At 38.7% G+C, this 18808-nt stretch overlaps 1 protein-coding gene across 3 annotated transcripts in view; it reads right to left on the bottom strand.

Annotated features, from left to right (window-relative positions):
• Positions 1–18808, bottom strand: part of BICD2 (BICD cargo adaptor 2) — a 99067-nt gene that overhangs the window by 46052 nt on the left and 34207 nt on the right. The gene's annotated exons all lie outside the window — the stretch shown is intronic.

Below are 18808 nucleotides of genomic sequence, written 5' to 3'. Positions count from 1 at the left end.
ACAACACCATCAGCATTAATGCAGCCCACAAGTGCCATAGCCTCACGCCATCCCACTGACCCAGGCACCCAGTGACAAGGACCTCTGAAATGTCAGGCAAAACAAGGCAGCCTTTAATAAACGCCACAGTGTCTTTTTCTCTGAACTGAAAGGCTGATAGATGGAAGCTAATTGTACTCAACAGATGAGACAACTTGAGGCATTAACTGTTGCTTTCACTCATTCAGAGATGGGGGACAAGCCAGTCCCTTCAACTGTCCCATTTACATTACTGTGTATAGCATCTCAGTTCACAATAAGACTGTCTTTGGAAGCTGACAGATGTGTATATGTGATTCTTTCCCCTCTCCCACCCTCACTAAATGAAAAGTTTTTATCATTCGATTCAAATCACTGCTCTAGCAAGTATGGGAGCTTGGTCAGAAAGTAAGAAAAATAAAATATATTCCTAATTAGTAATTAAAATAACTTATTCTAAAAAGCAAAAAGAAAATGCTGTCTGGCTAAATTGCATTTTTAAATGAAGTGTTTCATATTTTGACACCAGGAATACTTACACAATCATAGAAACAACAAAAACACAAAACACGAGGCCTTTAATTTCTCCCCTTCTGAATACATGTTCATTTGCACAGCGTTTGTACATTCTGTCGGACCACAAAATAAAAACTCAGCACTTAAGAAGTCACCAAAACCATTAAGAAATCAGCCATCAATGTTATAACAGTCAATTTTTCTTAAGTTTAAAAATAAACAAACATACATGTGATGCTTCTGAAGAAAAGATTAATAGCTTATTTAAATGTTAACAGCCCAAAAGAAGCATTAAATTATTCCATATGGACATTGATGCCATCTAACTGATTCATGTACAAAGCCTCAGTGCACCGCTGTACAATTTCCTCTTCCTCAAAGCAGAAATCAACCAAGCTGCAAAGATGTAAAGCAGGTGTAGGTAATACAATATCTACAGGCTTGTGGATTGCTATCATGCTGGCATCTACTCACACCAGATTTTAATTCATTAAGAGACTTTAACTTGAGCAATTTGTCAGAAACTGGCATGCTGCAAAACAAGATGCCAGACTTTAGCCTAATCTTGATTTATAAGAAGATCTCTATTCAAAACAGCCCATAAATAATTCTTTTAAGTACAAAAATAGATGACTGCAGACGAGAGCCTTATTTAAATGTGCCCAAAAAGAGGTCTAGGCTAAGGTTGTAGAGAACATTTTAAGGGATACTAGAAGGAGAAACTTCATCCATTTTTATTTCGGTAAACATAATTTGTGACTGCCCATGCTAGCTCTGGTAAACAGTTTCCAGATTTCTTTTCCAAACCCACAAATTGCTCTCTCAAAATTCCAAATCCTTGGCACAGAGAAAACCACCTCAATCCCAGGAGCTTTGCAGATGACAAATGACATGTCCCGCTGTAACTGCTATCATATGAAATCATTTAGAGTAGTTTCCATATGGTCATGCCTGTAATTCAGAGGCCAGTCTTGAGTTCCATCATGAAATCATTTTGAACGCAAATCCCATCCTCTTTCTTCTATGAGTGGATTTATTAAATACATTTCTGTATTTTGATGGGAATAAAATAAATAAATGTTAAGAGCATCCAAATATGCTCTGCTGAATGCTCCTCCAATACTACCACATCACAGACAACTAAAGATAAATAATATTTCTTAGTGATGGCACCTCTCTCGGTGATGAACTCCAGGACAGTAAAGTTTTCCAGTTATCCTTTGAGCTTCCTGCTTTCTAGCAAGCATTTTAAAATAGTTTCTCTTTCTTTTTTGCCATTTAATTTTCAGTTTACAAACATTTAAAATTAAACATTATATTCTGAAAAAATAACTGTAAAAAAATCCATCAAGCCATGATTTAAAAATTTAACTAAATATTTTAAACATGTTAAACAGAAAAATGAATAGAAGAAATCCAACCTAAGTTTAAACAATTCCAATGTATGTTTGAGGAAACAAGTATTCTAGACATATTTACAACTGTCTCAACTTTCTTTATACTGAATAATAAAATTTTAATAGGTATGTTAATAACTTAATAATACTTACCTGCATGCCAGCATTGACATATATATATTCCACAGAGGCCCATTGAGTTGAGAAATTTCCTCCTGTATGAATGGGCACATACCAGGGGTGGGATTCTACCAGTTCTGATTGGTTCTATAGAACCCCTTGTTACTTTCTAAGCAGTTCAGAGAACCAGTTGTTAGAAGAAATCTCCTTTTGTTTTTTACCACCCTTATTACATTCTGGGCAGTATGCCTAGACTTACTGTCTCCGAAGGAGGGTTTGTTTTTTTTCTCCTGGTACTTTCTTAAAGGGGAAGGGTTGTTTTAAGCTTTTTACACTGCTATTGGAAGGAAATACTTCCAACCGGCATGCAATGATCAGCACTTTGAAGAAATAATTGAATAACGAAAAAGAGCTATGAAAGAAGCTTTTTAATGACAAGGAACCAAGATGAGTGACATTCAGCAAGACTTCTCGGCAAGCTAAAAAGAATGACATTCAAACGTGAGTTTACATACCCTTTCTGATCTAAAACTGGTTTTTGGTGAAATTTAATTCTGTGTTTATTGATGGGATAATTTTCCCTATTCAGCTTTGTTTGGAAGGAAATTTTTTATTTATTGATTGATTTGATTTGATTTGTCAATTGCTTACAAGATAATAGGTATAAGTATAAATATGCGTAAGAATACGGGAAATAGGTACGAATAAATGGGGACAATAGAAAGGGACAGTAGGCACAATGGTACATTTATGCACACTGCTTACAGATCTCTTAGGAATGGGGTAAGATCAATAGTGGACAGTTTGAGGTTAAAGGAGTGGGGGTTAGAGGATATAACAACAGGGTCAGGTAGTGCATTCCAGGCATTAACCACTCTGTTGCTGAAGTCGTACTTTCTGCAATCAAGTTTGAAGCAGTTTACATTGAGTTTGTATCTGTTGTGTGTTCTTATATTGTTGTGGTTGAAGCTGAAGTAATCATTGACTGGTAGAACATTGTAGCAGATAATTTTGTGTGCTATGCTTAAGTCCAACTATAGGCGGCGTAGTTCAAAGTTGTCCAAGCCCAAAATCTCAAGCCTGGTGATATAGGGTATTCTGTTGTGAGCAGAGGAGTGTAGTACTCTTCTCGTGAATGGGTATCTTACGTTCATTGATAAGAATAGAGAAACCACTGAAAACAAAGCAAAAAGCAGTCAATGTAAGGTGTAAATCAGAGTTTCTCCACTTTAACAACTTTAAGATGCATGGACTGATTCAGATACACAAAGCTAACTGGGGTTATTATGAAGATAAAAATGAAGATACAGCCCATATAGGTCACAAAAGCTCCTCAGAGAATGCAAAAATAATCAATTAGCCATGATTGCAAAAATCAGGTCAAATCATCTAGAGTAAAAGAAATAGCATTTGTGAAAAACTAAATTCACATAATCATTTGGTTTGATTTAAAAACTGAGTTAACTGCAATATTAATCACATTCTGTTAGGAAACAGATAATTATATGATTAATTACAAAGCATCAACAGCCAACAGTCACTGAAGGCCCCTCACTGTCAGCCTTGTCTTTTCTTCCAAATTTAAATAAATGTGAATTCTTGGCCACAAAGCAGAAAATTGAGACACCTTTGCCGAATTCATAGGTGCTCTGGCTTTGCTTCATACACCAAAGGCTGTAATCATTATTCATGGCTTTAGAAACAAAAATGCTCTTGACACGTGTGCCAAGTGAATTCTTCATGCCCTAATTTTAACATATGAAAATTAAACAAGAAATACCAACTCCTCTTTTTAGGTGGAAAAGATGCCTCCCCATGGCCCATATTTTGGGAAAGGAAACAGAGCTGAATAAGGAGGTGGGGGGGAGGGACAATCTAATTGAAGGTCCTATGACAAAATGTGACTCCCTTCCTGCAATCATCTTTATTATGGAGAGAAAAAATGCTATCCTGCTGAGCACAAAGATTGCCTGGGAGCAAACTGGTAGACAACAGCTGGTTGAGATGTATTTAAGTGGCTTAAACCTGGCAGCCATCCAGAGATCTTCAGAGAAAATAGGAAATGAGATGCAGAAGGGGAAAAAATAGAGGTTCCTGGAATAATTTTGCTGAGTATAATGACAGCATTTGTATTCATTTAAAAGAGAATGAAAAAGCAGAGAAAGAAGGGAAAACCCACTAAGTAGTAATTCTGAAGGCTTCTGAATTGTGTGTTAAGGTTAAAAGAAAAAAGAAAAAACTTCCCTCCCATAACCCAGTATTTTGAATCAGTATCATGTGTTGGGTGGGGCTACCAGATTTGGGCTGCAAAAATATTGATGTCACTAGATGGCAGCAAAACTTACATCTTTTGGATATTTGGGGGGGGGGGGTGCTATCTAGGGTTATCTGGATTTTTGCAGCCCAAAAAGCAGGTATTATTACGCCCTTCATGTTTCAAAGGAAATAATCAGGAAGCTCTAGTAATGAAAGTCAAGGAGCACAGGAAAAATGGGACTAACATTAAACATACAGAAAACCAAACTAATGACAACAGATAACAATAATAAACCTTAAAACAGACAGTGAAGATACTGAAGAAGTAGACAGCCTTTTAAGATAAACAGTAAAACAATTGCACTATGCCACAGAGTACAGAAGGATAGCTAGGGAGATCTTGGAAAAGATTCTTAAATGCTGTGATATATTTACCATGATTAGAGTCATGCAAGCAAAATTGGAGTTGGAAGAGCCAGAATACAGAAAAAACATGAGTGTTTTTGAATTTTGACATTGGACAAGACTTCCAGGAGTATCATGTATAGCTAAGGGCTCAAATGAATCGAAGAGGGGCTATATTTTTTACAAACAAATCCACATGTTGAAACTGATAAGCAAATAGTGGGCACCGTAAGTTCTCCAGCCCTGTCTTAAACTCTTAGTAAATAGTTCTATAACAAGTATTTACACCTCACAAAATAAATTGTCACAAAATATACTGGTTTCTCAATTACAGAACAATCTTTCCAGAGAGGTTCTGATGCTCTTTTTAAAACTCTTATTCCATTCTACTTTTTGTTTTTTTTCCTTCCAATCTCCAAACCACAGGTAGACACTTAGCGCCTCCCTATTCCCTTCTTTACTTTTTTCTGGATTTGTCATTTCCCTTTACTTTCCCGCTTCTGTTATGAAAAACCCAGATTATCCCAGCCTACCCACCTCTTTTGGAAAGCCTTCAAGGTAACTCTCACAGCAACCCAGCAGCCACTGCTGATCTCAGATATAGTCTCTAAAATCCATGGATATTTCATCCTTCTATTAACACAATTAGAAAAATATAATGTTAAAAAGTTCAAATGAATACTAATGTGATCTAAAGCAACTGCATGACACAACGTGTAGCTTGTTGTACACATGGCTTGGTGATGTCATTGGTCAGCAATGACTCAAGCCCATTCTGAACAAAGAAGTCTACTATGCTAAATGGAAAATTCTCTCTACAGATATATTTGGTCAAAGGTCTCAAAGGAATAAACAGTGCCAACAATAGCTTACAATGAAAAACAGGAAGGAATTGCTTTCTTTATGTCATCTTTATTTTGTCAAATAGCACTTTTAGAAATAAAATGCAGGAAATGGCAGGGTTATAAGACTTTACGTAATATCATACTGCTATTGTTGAACTTGAAAGTCAGAAATGGTTGTGCGGTGAGCAAGAAAAAAAATAGAATCCTCAATAAAAACACTGTGCAGAACTTATCTCTATTCTCAGCTTATTAAAATAATTTGGGTATCCTAACTCAGTTTTTACACAGTATTTATTCTCATCATGCTCATTTTCATAGATGGCTTCACTATAAAAAGAAGGAAGCTCCTACCTAAATTAACAATTAAGATTTAATTGGACATTTTACCAGCTTTGTTTCTATTCTACAACTACAACAAGTTCACTTTCCCAAATACATCCCTTTCAGAGGTATGGAAATAAACATTTGTGGGTGATAAATATGGGAAAATTGAAGCATAATATAAACTAAGATAAGAAAGAAGAAGAAAGTTGCAATCAGCTAACAAAATAGTCCAATGATCCTAATTCGTGTTTGGGAAGACAACTCTATCTAACTCTCCTTACTATAACATAACATCATACATATGATACTTCCATATCATTGGAAACTTCAGCTCTCTCAGTCGATCAGTCTTATCATTTGAGAACCTTTATACTGTACAGGTGAAACTCAAAAAATTAGAATATCGTGCAAAAGTTCATTTATTTCAGTAATGCAACTTAAAAGGTGAAACTAATACATGAGATAGACTCATTACATGCAAAGCAAGATAGTTCAAGCTGTGATGTGTCATAATTGAGATGATTATGGCTTACAGCTCACGAAAACCCCAAATCCACAATCTCAGAAAATTAGAATATTGTGAAAAGGTTAAATATTCTAGGCTCAAAGTGTCCCACTCTAATCAGTTAATTAAGCCATAACACCTGCAAAGAGTTCCTGAGCCTTTAAATGATCTCTCAATGTGGTTTAGTAGGAATCACAATCATGGGAAAGACTGCTAATCTGTCAGTTGTGCAGAAAACCATCACTGATACCCTCCATAAGGAGGGAAAGCTTCAAAAGGTAATTGCAAAAGAAGTTGGATGTTCTCAAAGTGCTATATCAAAGCACATTAATAGAAAGTTATGTGGAAAGGAAAAGTGTGGAAGAAAAAGGTGCACAAGCAGCAGGGATGACCACAGCCTGGAGAGGATTGTCAGGAAAAGGCCATTCAAAAGTGTTGGGGACTTTCACAAGGAGTGGACTGAGGCTATAGTCAGTGCATCAAGAGCCACCACACACAGACGGATCCTGGACATGGGCTTCAAATGTTGTACTCCACTTGTCCAGCCGCTCTTGAACAACAAACATTGTCAGAAGCGTCTTACCTGGGCTAAAGAAAAACAGAACAGGTCTGTTGCTCAGTGGTCCAAAGTCCTCTTTTCTGATGAGAGCAACTTTTGCATCTCATTTGGAAACCAAGGACCCAGAGTCTGGAGGAAGAATGGAGAGGCATACAGTGCAAGATGCTTGAAGTCCAGTGTGAAGTTTCCACAGTCTGTGTTGATTTGGGGAGCCATGTCATCTGCTGGTGTTGGTCCACTGTGCTGCATTAAGTCCAGGGTCAAAGCAGCCATCTACTAGGAGATTTTGGAGTACTTCATGCTTCCTTCCACAGATGGAAGGAAGCTTTATGGGGATGCTGACTTCATTTTCCAGCAGGACTTGGCACCTGCCCACACTGCCAAAAGCACCAAAACCTGGTTCAATGACCGTGGGATTACTGTGCTTGATTGGCCAGCAAACTCGCCTGACCTGAACCTCATAGAGTATCTATGGGGCATTGCCAAGAGAAAGATGAGAGACATGAGACCGAATGATGCAGAAGAACTGAAGGCCGCTATTGAAGCATCCTTCAATTGAAGCGTCTTCCATAACACCTCAGCAGTGCCACAGGCTGATAGCTTCCATACCATGCCGCATTGAGGCAGTAATTGCTGCATAAAGGGCCCAAACCAAATACTAAGTACATATGCATGCTTATACTTTTCAGAGGTCTGATATTGTTCTATCTACAATCCTTGTTTTATTGATTGTATGTACTATTCTAATTTTCTGAGATTGTGGATTTGGGGTTTTCATCACAATTATGACAAATCACAGCTTGAATTATCTTGCTTTGCATGTAATGAGTCTATCTCATATATTAGTTTCACCTTTTAAGTTGCATTACTGAAATAAATGAACTTTTGCACGATATTCTAATTTTTCGAGTTTCACCTGTAAAGTGGTACTTATCCAAAACCAGAATTTAGCCTGCACCATGATCATAGCAGATCCTGATTTGCAGTAAAATGCCACCACACCCCATGACTTAAATAGAAGGAAGAAGATTTTGAATAAGGATCAAATTAAAGTTTAAAAACAAAGAAAAAGCACTTAATTATCAAAAGCGATGTTAATTATATTTAAATTAGAGACACTGCCCAAAAGATTTCTCATTATTCGACTAGTAATTCAGGTCAGAAGTCTAGCATGCAATTTTAAAATTATCACAGTTCAACATTACGTGTTAAACTGCTTGGGAAACACACAGTTCTGATTGTCTGAGAACTGGAGTCTTAGCACAATAATATTTTTAATATACTATAGCATAATATAAAATATGCTACAATATTTTATCTTTACAAAATCCAATGTTTATATCAAATGGTTTCTTTATATAGAAAGGCACTTTATTCTAAAATCAGTGTTTTGAGTTCTTACTTATGTTATTCATTCATTCATCTAATTTACAGAGCTTCCCACTGCACAAGCAAGTGATACCGGACAACATACAACAAAATAAAAAGAATATTTAAAATCATTATCATTTTCAAATATTAAAAAAATAATTAAAAAGGTTTAATAGGAATAATCCAATAATGTCCTTCAGATTTATTTTATGATACTACTGGTAGCTTCAATATAATGTCATTAGAGGAGGAGTCCCCAACCCCCAAACGGCACCGGTGCCTGGAGTGTCATGCAAAGAAGCAAAGCCCCATCCATCTGCAGGGGTGCAGGCAGCACACAAAAATACACCCCCTCTGGTCCCAGTCCAGAAGATTGGAGGCCGCTGCTTTAGAGGACATCAGACTGGAGAAGGCTATGCTATATGAATACTGAAACTACTGAGAATTGGAGGGTGGGGCAGCATGTAAAATCATCAATTTATTTTCAAACTAGTGTTTCCTATTAAAATGGTATCCTGGTGTTGCTTTAAAAAAAATGGTTACAAAGACCACACATGTAATCATTCAACAAGCTTGCTGATTAAATACTATCCTTGCCAACCAACATAATTAAGGTACAATTTTGTATTTTTTGTTTACAAAATCAACACTTGCTCTAACCAAGATAAGATAAAAATGGTAAAGATGGGACTATTTAGAACTGGTCATCCTGTCAGATATTTTCTGAGAGAGAGAGAGAGAAGAGAGAGAGAGAGAGAGAGAGAGAGAGAGAGAGAGAGAGAGAGAGAGAGAGAGAAAGATTATTGTTGGCTAAGTGTGATTGGACACACAAGGAACTTAATTTGTCTTGGTGCAAATGCTTTCAGTATACATAAAAGAAAAGATACATTCATCAAGAAGCAAGAATCATAAGGTACAATGCTTAATAATAGTCATAAGGTACAATAAGCAATCAAACCATACTAGAAAACAGTCAATAAAAATCATTAGGATATAAGCAACAAAGTTACAGTCATACAGTTGGAGGGAATGGGCGATAAGGAGTGATGAAAAGATTAAGAGTAATAGTAATGCAGACTTTGTAAATAGTTGTTACAGTAACAGTAAAAGTTGTAATAGTAACAGGTAGTCCTCAACTTAGGACCAGAATGGAGTCCAAAATTTCTATTGCTAAGCAAGGTTGAGTGAGTTTTGCCCCGTTTTATGAACTTTTTGCCATAGTTGTTAAGTAAATCACTGCGGTCATTAAGCAAATCTGGCTTCCACCACTGACTTTGTTTGTCAGAAGTCAGAAGTAGTCATTGGGAAGGTTACAAATAATGATTACTTGATCCCAGGACAGTGCAACTGACATAAATACATGCCAGTTGCCAAGTGCTGAAATTTTGATCATGTGACTATGGGAATGTTGCAATAGTTGCAAGTATGAAAAACCAGTCATGAGTCACTCTTTTCAATGCCATTGTAATTTTGAACGGTCACGACAATGAATGGTTGTAAGTCAAGAACTCCTTGTATTTATGTATTATGTTGTTTTATTATTGATACATTTTAAATTGCTGATTGGGAACTGGCAAGAGTTTGATATAAGATGGGCATATTTATATATTTGAAATATTTAAACATTTTAAATCAATCAATCCCTGTTGTGCCATGCCTTCTCATTCATTCTGAAATGCCATCCCTCCTGCAATAAGTGCAACTGATCAAATCATTCAACAGGTGTGGGAAAATACCTATTTTTTTTCACCCAAGCCACACCTTACATGTGGTTTTTCAGTTTGGTTTCTTTCCACTATCCTTTTTTTTTTAAAAAAAGAATATGACCATTGATATTGTACTATTCTATTCTACAGAATTGATAAGGTGATTGAGAGCAAAAATGCTTTAAGATTTATGAGAACGGGAAAGAGCCCATAACTACATTAAATAAATAATAAAAAGCATGTCTCTCTATTATCAATGTAAGCTCCGTTTGATGTATAGCTTTCTGTTGCTCTTCTGAAAGATTGTTGATATATTAATTCAAGGTACAAGTTCCACCAATTCCTTGTTTTTTTCCACAGGCAGCAGATACTAATTGAAAACTGACAATAATTAAATTTAACCAAGACCCTCAACTCTCAGCTCAAGACCTTATTGCTTGATAGAGTACACAACTAATAAAACATCCAGGACAATTGTATTTTAATTAACCATGGGCGTTCTGGAGAGATTAAAATGGCACAGACAGTCTGAGGTTATGGATTCAAGCGTCCTTGACAATATGCCAGAACAAAATAATACTATTTTCCAAGTGGAACAGTAACCCTAATAATTGCTTGTGGCAAAGACTAGATTGTTATTTTCTCATATCTGATGACTCCCTTTTTATTCACAATCTGGATTTTAAAAAATGAGTCATAATTAAATTTAGTACTGTTATTTTATTTATAAATGGATCAGTCATTCCATAACAAATAGATTCACACGTAATGTACAATTAGAAAAGCAAATCCCTAACTCATATAAAAGCATTAGAAAACTGATGATGAAACAAACAATACTGTGAATATACAAAATGCACAGAAATAAAAATGCAATTAAGTTTCAGGAATGAAAAGATCTAAGAAAATAAAATGGGCTTTACTTTGTACTAAGAGAAAATAATTCTCAAGAGTACCTCTCTGCAAACTACCATATATTCCAAAACTGGATGTTCAGCATACAAGGGTACTCCAACTGAATTTAGTTACTTGAGTACAACTATACAAAAAGAATGAGCCTTTGTATACTTCAAAAACACCTGGAAGAAGTGCTTCAAATCTCTCAGAAGCAGAGCCCTTCAGTACATTTCATTAAGTAGCTGCCACCACATACCAAACAGGAAAAAGATGACCCTAACTTAGAAAATCCACATATTAACAATAAATCTAGCTCTAAAACTAACAGTGCCCCTTTTTAAAGGTGTTTTAAAAAGTTAGGCAACTTTAATGACTCACAGAGATTTGCTATGCTTGTTTGCGCTTCAAAGCTCTCCTTCTAAATAATTCCTGAAGGCTGAACATAGGGTTGTATGAAGGCTTCTGCATGCTTTCATCATTTGGATGAAATTTATATTGTCCAGTTACCCCACAAGTTCCATTCCTTTTGGACAGATGGTTAATCTCATGACACAGATACAAAAGGGGAGGAGCTTTCAGCCTGACAGCATAACATTGCTTTTGTACAACCGACCCATCTGATCCACAGCACTTAAAACAAAAGATGTATCTCTTCAGTATAGCTCTTTAAAGCAGGGGTCTCCAACTTGGGCAACTTTTAAGACTTCTGGACTTCAACTCCCTTTGCTTTGCTGGCTGAGGAATTCTGGGAGTTGAAGTCCACAAGTCTTAAAGTTGCTAAGGTTGGAGACCCCTGCTTTAAAGCACCAGTCACTATAAAACGAAAGCATCCTTCAAGTCAAGTTTGACTGCTGGTTAAATTTTGACACATCTGTGCTGGTTTTTGGCAACCGTATGAACACTGATATCCAATGCCTCCTTCTGGATGACTTTTCAACATCTCCGTCTAAGTAACTAACACCACTGCTAACTGATATCCTTACAGCTAAAGCAATTAACTCTTTTTAAAGCTTGTTTTGCAACTCTTGTCGTCTTTCTAGGTATCTTCAAAAAAAACCCTGCTTCTCAGCCCTCCCCAGCATCAACAGGCTGTCCCTTTGCATTGGGAACTATCTTCACACTTCAACACGTTCCACACAAAAGAAATCTTGAAGAGAAGCCCCACAATCTGTTCTCTGGCAGGAAGTCTCAAAATCAAGAGGGCCTTGGCATGACATTGCTTCTCATTTGCTCCAAATTCACAAGTTCTTCATGGCAAAACAATTGCAATTTCTTCAATAATCGTGCAGTATCAGAATGACAATCAGATTGTTTTTATGGCCACAAAGCAAATCTGGAGGAAAAGTTGTTTCCTTGAACAGCAAAACAGCTGACACTTTTATTACTACTATATTGTGCTCTTCCTTTTTTAATACATTTTTTTCAACTGTTAGAAAGTTTATTGAAAAGTATGCCTAGTTTATTGAAAAGTATGCTTCTATCCCATAACCACAGTTAATTTCATTTGAACATTCTTATCACACTTAATAAATGAACACTTTAACATTTTGGATTAATTTTCCTATTCAGTAACACAACTTTAGAGACTTGTTAAGTGTTTAATAGGAATATTCTGTTGAAATATGGTGTCTGAAATTATATGTTACTGTTTAATAGTTCTGATTATATGGTATCACTGCATGTACACATTTAAAAATACTATCAACAATACAAACAATACAGACAAACCTTTTATAATTACTGAATTCTTGTTTGCCCAGTTATTAACGGAATAAGTACACCAATAACACGGTATAGTCATGTAGCAGAGAAGAATGTTCAGATCAGTGAAATGTCCAGGAGGAGTTCATGGGTATTATTCATTGGTTTTATTCAGTAGTTCTGTTAAAGATTTCATAATAACTGAGAGCTTTGGACCACTGTCAAGAAAATATGTTTAAAATTAAATCAATGGTATTTTTCCTCCAGAATAGTGCTGACCTAAAGCGTTTCTTCCAAATAGTTGTTACATTGTGCAAAAGCCTTATTATCTAATCCCATCCACCATAGTGTCCTTTGAAGAATGTGTGCCATGATGGCCAGGAATTCTGGATGCTAAGTAGAACAAACATGCCATTCAAAAGCAAAAGGCTGCTTTCAGTTGTGTGGGTTTTTCAGGAAGTTTGAAGTATTTGACCTGCAATAGCACATGTAAGTCATTATGTGAAGTAATGTTGGTTTTATTGAAACCGCAGCATCAGTTTTGATCAGTTTGCATCAGGAAAACTGCATAATCAGCAATGTGACGTAAAAATGTCATATCGCACATCACTACCCTCAGTCCCCAATGTTGATCACCCTGTTCTAGCATAAATAAAGGCCAGCTACCACCTTTCACAAAAATCAAACCAGATAAGCAAAACGTGGGTGATTAAATGTAAAATACTGAGATACCATCACATAAAAATTCACATTTATTTGAGGTGCTGAAACCAAAACCAACAACCAGAACATTTTGGTTGTTCAAGAATTAAGCTGAAACTGGGAGCCTCCTAGCTGACAGACCCTAGATTGCGACTCTCTGTGGCTATGGTCCATGCTCTTTCGTTGGAGAGCCCCGATCATTACGATTAGGGGCTGAAGCTGCCTTGGACGGGTGGTGGAGTAAGGGGAAGCCGCAAGCCAGGTTGAGGGGAGCTGCATCTCCCCCCGGCTTGGTCTTTTTCCCCCCTGAAGATGACCGCAGCGGTGGTTTAAAATGGCCACCCCGAAGAGGAGGACTCATCTGGATTAAGATTTGTGCAGGAAGGAAGAAAGAGGTGGATAACATCTGAACTGGGACATCTGGGCAATACAACTAAACAAAAGTACCCCGGGATTAAGGTAACATGAAATTTTTAAGAAAAGAAAAGTGAGCGGCGAAATTACAAAGGGACATGGGAAAAAAAAGAAAATATTTTTGACAGCTAAGCGGGGCTTCGAACCGGGAAAGGAAGAAGTTGGAACTAAAGATCTAACTAAATTGGACTAAAATATTTTGGGAATAAACAAGCATAAAATAAAGCTGGACTTAAGATTGTCAAATAATAATAATAATAAAGTTTACAAATTGGAGACTGGACGGTGCTGGAATATTGACGTTCGAAAAACCTTAAATAAAAAAATAGGGGGAAAAGGTGAAGAGTGGAGAGTGCCACCTTTTGACAAAAAACTTGAGCTCAAACAAAAGAGAAAGCATCCTGTTTCTCCCATGAGCTGTTCAGAGCATCCAGAAGTAGGAGGTGCTTCAGTCTCTTCTGGAAAGGCTGGGCTTAAAACTCTGGGACGTTCCTCCTCCTCCACGGGACACATCCTCAGCATCCCCCAGTTTTAGCTCAGCCTTCATGGTAAGAGGTTGTGCACTCCCTGACTAGAATGATTTTCTGTTTCAGGTTTGCTCATGGGTTATTTCGGCTTGTAAAAATCTTCCCCATTTAATTTGGCTTTTTTCAGGCTTGTGCCTCTATTAGGTTGCCTCGATCAGTTTAAAAACAGTTTCTTTGTAACTAGCGGAGCCTGCCACTCCGCGGGCAGCCTGAGGTGACCGCCTCAGGCAATTACCTTATCTAACTTTCCGATCGTCTTCCCTGCGATTGTAGTGGAGCACTCACAGCCGCGGCTCACTTTGCCTTGCCGTTTCGTCTGACAGGAGCATTTAATTTGCAAGTTAAAGCCTCAGCGGCAGCAGCTTGTTAGACTTCTCAGACATTAGCAGCGGAGATTCTGGCTTCCCACCTTTTTCAACGGCTGGCTCAAGTTCACGCCTAAATAACACAGGTGCCATTCCCCGCTGGTTTCCCTTTTGGGGGACCAGGGCAGTACCTTCCTACTTCGTTCTCCCTGGGTTTAGCTTTCCCTTGTCTGGCCAATGTTGGATAAGCAGGCTAGTCATTAAACAGGAATTTCCTTGCAACTGCCTTTGGATCATTTCTTTGGAGTGAAGCCGCAAGTGCCATTTTAAACAGCGGGACATTTTGTTTTGACAGGAAAGAATCCATCTCAGATCCTGTATAGCTGGTTTCCCTTGTTGGGGACCCTTAGATACTGTTTACCATATGCACAGTTTTACATATAGATATAGGCACATATATATGTATATGGGTGGGTATATATAGATAAATATATATATAGACTTACTCTCCTGGAGGAGCATTCTACTTTCAACCACAGGGGAAGGCATCACCCCAAAGTACAAATAATAATAATAATAATAATAATAATAATAATAATAATTATTATTATTATTATTATTATTATTATTATTATTATTATTATTACAAATTAAAGTCAGAGGCAAGAGAATCAGTCATCCACAATGAAAGGTGACAATGCTTTCTGCTCCAAGACAAATAAGTCCCGAGATAAGCCAGTGGGCCCCAAAAAGGTCTCTAAGGCGGCGGATAAGGATGCCCATAGACGGCACCTAGCTTTGGAAAGGCAATTGCAGAAACGAGCCAGGGAGGCAGACAAGATGGTTATGACACAACAATCTGATCAGGACCCAAGTCCATTGATGGGTTTCCCTGGCAGTGCTGTCTCAACTGTTAGGGAAACTGATTTCTTGTATTTCCATTGTGCCTTGGGCTCAATTCCATTCTAGAGAGCTGCAATGGTTCCTGCTACCTTTCCAGCAATCCGGCAGAGCCACTTCCAACATCCGGATAAAGGTACCACACAATGTTCTCCAATCGCTCCGTTGGTGGTTGGAAAACACGATAAACAAGGGGTGTCCTTTCAAGGAACCTTACAGGGCAACGATCACAACCGATGCCAGCCTGATAGGATGGAGAGCTCACTTCCAATCCCACACTGCGCAAGGAATTTGGACTATTTCCGAACAATCACAAAGCATCAACCTGTTGGAGCTGCGAGCAGTTCACCTGGCCTTACGCAGTTTTCTACCCCTTTTCCAATCACGCCACGTTCTGGTCTTGACAGACAATATCACAACCAAGGCCCACATAAACAGACAGGGGTGTACCCATTCCAAACTTCTGATGCTGGAGACGGCCAAGTTGTTCAAGTGGGCCGAAGCCAATCTGTTTTCGCTCAAGGCAGAACACATAGCAGGGGCCTTAAACACACAAGCGGACTAGCTCAGCAGGGCCACAACAGATCAGGCAGAGTGGCGCCTACACCCGTCTGTCTTCCAGAAAGCAGTGCGGAGATTTGGGCAACCGGTGATCGATCTATTTGCCTCTCCTCTCAACGCCCAATTGCCCCGGTATATTTCAAGGTACCCAACTCAGGGGGTGGAGGCCGTCAATGCCCTGCGATGTCAGTGGCCTCCCGGACTTCTATATGTGTTTCCTTCACTCCCGGTAATACCCAGGTTGATCCAGAGGTTATTGGAGGAACAAGCGGAATTGATATTGGTCGCCCCTTACTGGCCCAGGCGAACGCAGACTTACAGGACCTGTCGAGAGAACAACCTTGGAAAATTCCACCATCAAAGGTTTCCCTCTCCCAAGGGCCAATACTTCACCCGAACCCACAATGGCTCAGTCTAGCCGTATGGAGGTTGAGCGGAACCGTTTAAGGGCCCAACAGATTTCAGAGGATGCTATTGCCACCATTCAAGCATCCAGACAGTCCTCAACAAATCGTATATACGAGGCCACGTGGTCCACCTTCTGTCACTGGTGCCAGGCGTCTAAGATCGACCCAACTGCCCCATCAATAGGACAATTATTGGACTTTTTACAGGAGGGGTTGACCAAGGGCCTATCTCCAAATATTTTATGCAGACAGGTGGCGGCTTTAGCCTCGGTGATAGCCTGGAGTGACCTCTGTTCCATAGCACACCATCCACATGTCCACAGCTTTCTTAAGGGTGCTACAAACTTACAACCTCCTGTAATTCACCGCTATCCCACCTGGGACCTCAACAAGGTGTTAACCGCACTTACAACTGGCCCGTTTGAGCCTTTAAGAACCGCTAGTCTTAAATTCCTGACATATAAGGTGGCCTTCCTAATTGCAATCACATCAGCAAGGAGGATTTCCGAATTGGTGGCATTGTCAATGAGAAAGGACCCGTGCGTGTTTCATGCAGACAGAGTGATTCTCTGATTGGATCCATTGTTCACTCCTAAAGTAAATTCAGCCTTCCACAGAGCGCAGGAGTTGGTGCTTCCAAATTTTTGTCCGAAACCATCTCATAGACTGGAGCATCAATGGCATCGACTTGACGTTCGAAGGGCCTTAAGCATCTATCTAGACCGCACGGCAGCTTTTCGAAAATCTGAGGCTCTATTCCTATCCTTCAACCCATCCACTTTAGGGCAAAAGGTGTCATCGACGACCATCGGTAGATGGTTGAGAGCCACCATAGCTAAGAGTTACAAATGCCAGTCCATTTCAGTTCCTAAGGGCATTGCAGCCCACTCAACAAGGAATGTGGCAGCATCAGCAGCATGGGCCACAGGGGCTTCCATAGACGAAATTTGCAGAGCGGCAACTTGGGCTTCACCATCTCCCTTTGTCAGAAATTATAAAATTGTTGTCTATGCCTCAGCGGACGCTTCATTTGTCAGAAGAGTCTTGCAGAGGGTCCACAGAGTTTAGGAGTGGATTTCAATCCAGACGGAGTCCCTCCCTAAGGACAGGCCAAGCTTTGGTATGTCCCACTTCTGGATGCTCTGAACTGCTCATGGGAGAAAGGGCGTTGGTACTTACCTGATACGCCCATTCTCTATGAGCTGTGAAGAGCATCCAGCCCCACCCATTTCTTTCCATCTGGTGGGGTTCCATTCCAGTCAGGGATCTAGATTAGGTGATGAGACCCGGACTTTGGCACTCAGTCTTCGCAAAACTGGGGGACGCTGAGGAGGTGTCCCATGGGAGGAGGAGCGTCCCGGAGTTTTAAGCCCAGCCTTTCCAGAAGAGACTGAAGCACCTCCCACTTCTGGATGCTCTTCACAGCTCACAGAGAATGGGCGTATAAGGTAAGTACCAATGCCCTTTCTGAATGAACTTGTGTGGATATACCATTAAAGAAATATTGAAACAAAGTTAGAATCTTAGAAAGTGAAAGCAGAACCAGAATAAAGAAAAAAGCAAGGAAAGACTGACTGTAGGATTGATTGATGTTTTTGGTATAGACCCTCAGCTGGAATAACTAAGAACTTTAGAAAATTGAAAGAAGAAAGAAGGAAAGTAAAAGTGGTTTTTTTTTTGTGGAGCTTTAATGATCATAAAATATAAGAGTGTGTAATGATGATATCTCTTCGGGAATTAAAAATGGAACTTAAAAATATGAGAGAATTACTACAGGAAAGAGGTGAATCACTTTGCTCTGTGTTAGAAAAAACGGAAATGGCGATTGAAGAACAAGAAGAAAGAGCTTCAGAGGAGGAGGAGTCGATTCAAGGAGAAGACATTTTAAATAGACAATTAACACAAAGAACACTACAAAGAAGTGGGGAAAGAAAGAAGGTTAAAAAGTTGAAATTTAAGAAGGCAATCAAAAGGGGGAATACCTGTGAAGTCAGGAAAGGCAGAAAGACCCAGCAGAAAAGGGGAAAGGAAGATATTAAGAGAGGGATATAAACTGGAATGAGAAAAGATATGGGGAAAAGAGGGGGAGGAGAAGCAGTAAGAAACAGGTGCATGAAATAAAGAAATACGGAAATAGTAAAATATTGAAAAATTGTTTTTTCAGAAATAATGGTTGATGAATTAAAAAGGGGATTCTGCAGGGTGACAAGGGGTAATAAGAATATTTCTGCAATTAAAAATATTTAGAAAATAGGGTAATATAGATACTGATAACTTATTAAAAATCAAGTGGGGAAAATATGCTGCAGAATCCAAATAAAAAGATGTAATGCTTATTATTGTAACTTCTTAAAAATAATGGTTTATTGGGA

The sequence above is a fragment of the Pseudonaja textilis genome, chromosome 2 (genome assembly GCF_049901715.1).
Source record: "Pseudonaja textilis isolate UNSWEBS1 chromosome 2, rPseTex1.2, whole genome shotgun sequence".
Classification (NCBI taxonomy): domain Eukaryota; kingdom Metazoa; phylum Chordata; class Lepidosauria; order Squamata; family Elapidae; genus Pseudonaja; species Pseudonaja textilis.
This window is presented reverse-complemented; position numbering and strand designations above follow the sequence as displayed.